We start from the raw sequence: 4,744 nt of genomic DNA on the forward strand, positions 1-4,744 counted from the left end.
TTTTACCTTCTCTCTTGACCATGGGCTTTTCCCTGCTATGTACACACACTTGATTGTCTTCCTTCCTCGAAGACTCCCCCTTAGCCCTATAATTTCCTCTGCCATCTTACCACCTTCCTTAACCACTCAAACTTGAAAAATTAACCTGATCTTCTGTCTCTAAATTTTCATGTCCCATTTTGTCTTTTGGTCTCAGCAATCTGATTTCCAACTGTACTATTCCACTCAAACTACTTTCAGAAAGGTCATCAAAGAACTCCAAATTGCCAAATGCAACGTAATCTTTTCAGTCTTTATTTTACTGGACCTTTCTGCTGCATTAACACTGTTCACATACACTGCTTCTTGAAAATTCACTTCCTTGACAACCTTGACAATAACTTCTTCTGGCTTCTAATCATTATGTTTCTGCCTCTTTGGAGCCTTTCTTTCCTCTGATTATTTCTTCTTTCCTTCATGGACCCAAGGGGTGTCCAGACTGCATACGAGTACAGTTTCAAAACAACCTTTCCGGAAAATGTAAAGGAATGCACATATATATATGTATATATATATATGAAGTAGAACTGCTTGAATATATTTCTAAAAAGATGCTCTGTTCAACTTTTCAACATATGCTCTGTTCAATTTTTCAACATATTTAGCAAAATAATTTGCAAATCCATAATTGCTGTGCTAGAGCTTTAAAGAAACATTTTATTTTTTAATAAATGAATGGTTGAATATTGCCTACTATTTTGCTGCAAATTGGCTTATTACCAAAAATTTAGTCTAAAAGGTATACATATGCTAATATGTTATAAAAAATTCCATTTAATGAATTTGCCTGAAAACGTATTAATTAGAATTGCTTCCACCTTCACCTTCCACTGAATTGAAACATTTTGAATGATTTTACAGGCATCAAAATGAGTTGTATTACTCTTCTGAAAATAAGTAACGATATTTAAAAAAGGAAATATATATAAGTTCAACCTCTGTCTTGTTTATCCTTTGCAAACTTAGGATCATCTTTTTGCTTTCAAGATAAGTCAACATTTTCAGAGTTTAGAAAATAAGTGACAAGGCTAATAAGATATATATTACTCTCTCTCACACACTTCAAGGCAAACCGACTAATCACTAGGGCTTCAACCTTATACACAACACAGAGACTGGGATAGATTCTTCCTAGAAGCACTTCACAATTGTCCCTTTCTACACCTGAAGTAAGAACATAATTGTAATCTCCACCTAATAGCCCAAAGCCTTTCCCTTGTGGTTACATTGGCCTGAACTAAACTACGAATTAATATATGTCATAATTAAAAGGAGAGTACAGAATATGAAGCACAAGAGTCCTGACTGAGATGCTAGACAATTACGACTTTTCTAAGTACCAGGAAAGTATTAAATTAACTTGCCCTTTGGGGAAAAAAAATTGAGGAGCAGTTTTTGCATTTGTCAAACACTTGTCTTGAATCAGAAAAGTGCTATTCATCTCACTGTAAACTGCTAGTACATTTTGAATGTGTCCTCAAATTAAGCAGCAAATGTTATATGCAAATAATCCTCTGAAACTTAATATATAGGATTCTGGTAAATTCCCTGAAATCAGTATTCACAATAAAGCTGTGGAAATGTACAAAATAGTAAAATTTATGTTGAATTCACCCAAACAAATCATTTCAGTTATTTGTCTATAGATTACCATTTCACATGGGCAATCATCGACTGATCTCAAAATTTATAGCCTACTGATTAATTATCTCCAATTAATTGGAGAAAACCAAACACTGAAATTCAGGATATTTTTTTTTAATTTCCAAATCTTTCCCAAAATATTTTAAAGACATTGTCTAACAAAAAATTATATTCTTTAGTTTGACTCTATCTCTAGTTCTTATATAGTCTTCTCATAAAGTGAATATAAACCACTAAGGAATGGAAATTTTCTAAGGAAAGATCCCAGTGAACGAGGAAGACCTTGTGTGGAAAGGTTACTCTACTTGGAAAGGTATAGTTCAGGCTTTTAAATAAATTTTCATGTTTTAAAAGACATGAAGTTATTAAATGGAAATAGAACCCATACCTCCTTTGTTGTATTTCAGTTAGGGTAAAATTTCTTCACTAAACATGAGGGCATTCTTATAAAGAAGTCTCTCTTCCTATATAAAATGCCCAGCTGTCCCTTGGGTCACTGTAAAGAACAGGTTTGTGAAAGGCCAATGTGTGCGCTGGCATGTAATCCGATCTGAAGAAGGAGCTCACTAATTTCAATTCAGATAAGTCTTCATTGAATGAAGCATGTTGTAAAAATGCTGGTGCCTTCTTTGAAAGGGTCTGCATACTCATAGTACAAAGACAGACTAAAGGACACCATAACAGTGCTTACAACATTAGATTGAGGTAGATTTGAGGATTTACAAGAGGTGTTGCGACTGTCTGTTTTCCATTAATGATAGAACAAAGCACAAGAGGCAGCTACTGCCTCTGCCTCCCCACCCACCTCAGTTCACCCCTGTCAATCTTAACCACAACAGATTGTTCTCTTAACTGACATGAACACAAGTGCTCCACCATGAAACTCTATCTCTTGACAAAGACTTTCTGAAAATCTAACAGAACCAGGATAAGATGAATGAGGCAGGAAAGAAAATTGAATCAGAGTATCATTTTGCTAACCCTAGTCTTGCCTCACTTCTATCCCAGGTTTCATGTCTGGCCCTTAGCTCAGAAGGGAATGGGCTAAATTTGTCTAGGGTTCCTTTTCATACCCTTTCAGCTCCCACACTCCTCTCTCCCCATCTTCCTGGTCACAGCACCACAACTCCCTTCAAGGCAAATCCTTGTTTCCTATCAAAATTGACTTTCTCAGTTCTCAACCACCAAGAAATCCTAGTTCTTCCAGAATGGCTAAGTTGAAGTAACAACTGTAATAAATTAATTCATTATAATGGAGATAGAAAAGCCTGAAACCACATTCCATCGCACCCCCCCCCCCAATAAATACATTTTAGCAACAATTTGGCACAGTAAAAGATATTTTATGGCCAAATAAAAAAGGCAAAAATTGGGGGATTAGGTAAAACCTGAATATATTTTCCTCTGTTTTTCTACTCTTGTAATATAACATATCATCTTTGTTAACTCCTAAGGGAACCATGCTGTTGTAGAAAAAGTCAAGTATTTTTTGAGTTTCGGGCCTTCTCTGCAACTCACTAGATGTATTTCCTAGGACAAATCATTAATCTTCCTAAGCCTTAGGCCCATCAATTGTAAATGGAGTTTATAAAAACATCTAACTCATAGAGTTGTTGTGTGGATCAGACTGGCTTTTAGATAAACCTGAAAAGCATTGTAAAAGTGAAAAATTTGCTTTTGTTATTTGATAGTCCCATCACAAACTCTACCAGTTTCCATTAACTGACTGTAACTTACCAGTCATGATGATATTTTTTACTAGTTTTAATCAGTAAGCAATCAGATTCTTTGCTGCCACATTTTAAAATTTATTACAGCTTCAGCTCTTTATAATTGATAACATTTTCCTAATGAACTACATATGATACATTTTTTTATAATAAAGAATCAGGCAAGAATAACTAAAAGCAAGACCATGGCATGTGGCCAAGCTGTCATCATTGAAGCTGGGTTTGGCTTGTGTGAAGAGAACATGGTTGAATTTCCAGACACTCCAGAAGCAGACATATATTGTCCATATGCCAGGCAGGCAGCAAAGAAATGAAAGCTCAGTGATATAACTGCAACCTTTAGCAGAGCTGTGAGAAACAAGGAAGAAGTGGAACAGATCCACCAATTCCCAAGAAAGCTCTTACAAAAGAGCAGGCTAACATTAAAGAAAGGGTTGGAAAGTCATGAAGTGGGAAGGTTAAATCACAAACAGTGACCAAATCTCTAAGTAGTCATAATAGCAGCCCATGGTTAATCTTGACATGTAGCTGTTCTGAAAAGACGGATGGTCACAAGTTGACGGAAACAGCAACACGTACTGATAAAGTATAATTACACATTTTATTTTAAACCTTCCAAGAATGCTTCTCTCACTGATAATTAATCTGAATAATTTATCTGGTAATATGAAAGTACAATGACCGACTAGCTCAAGGTCACACAGTCCTAGGAAAACCTAAGAAATAGATTTCCTATAACCACTTTTGATGTTGCTAAAAGACATAAAGTTATCTTTATCTTTCAAATATCTCTCTTCTTTGAAACACATTCTTCACATTAATTTAAACATCTGTAACCATGCTATATGTTGGATTCCATCTTAAAAACAAAAATCTATTATCAGAAAAATGTTATTCCACTCAAATGTCAAAAAGATGAAAATTTATTTTGAAATAGAATCTCCTTCACTACTCCTTATTTCCATGATAAAATCACCTATCTTGTAGGGTCATGAACTCTTTTTATAAGAAAATAGTTCTTGAGGATTCATGTCATCATCTGTGACTCATTATCTTTCTGAAAACAGGCTGTAAATGGAATAATACCCTGACAACATTGATTTGACTATGGGAGATCATTTCAACTATTTTAAAAAGATATAGAGCATAAGCTTGGATTAATGAAAAATGGGGGTATTTGTGAATGAGTTTCTTATAGCCGTTTTATAAAAATTACCTCACATTTAAATAATATAAATTTTATTTTTATGATATCTTTTATCCAACAACTTCAATATTAAAAATTACTGCCTTGATTTTCTTTTTATTTCAGACTTCAAGCAGAATTTTCT

Source organism: Equus asinus, chromosome 22 (assembly GCF_041296235.1).
Source record: "Equus asinus isolate D_3611 breed Donkey chromosome 22, EquAss-T2T_v2, whole genome shotgun sequence".
In the NCBI taxonomy this organism is placed as follows: Eukaryota; Metazoa; Chordata; class Mammalia; order Perissodactyla; family Equidae; genus Equus; species Equus asinus.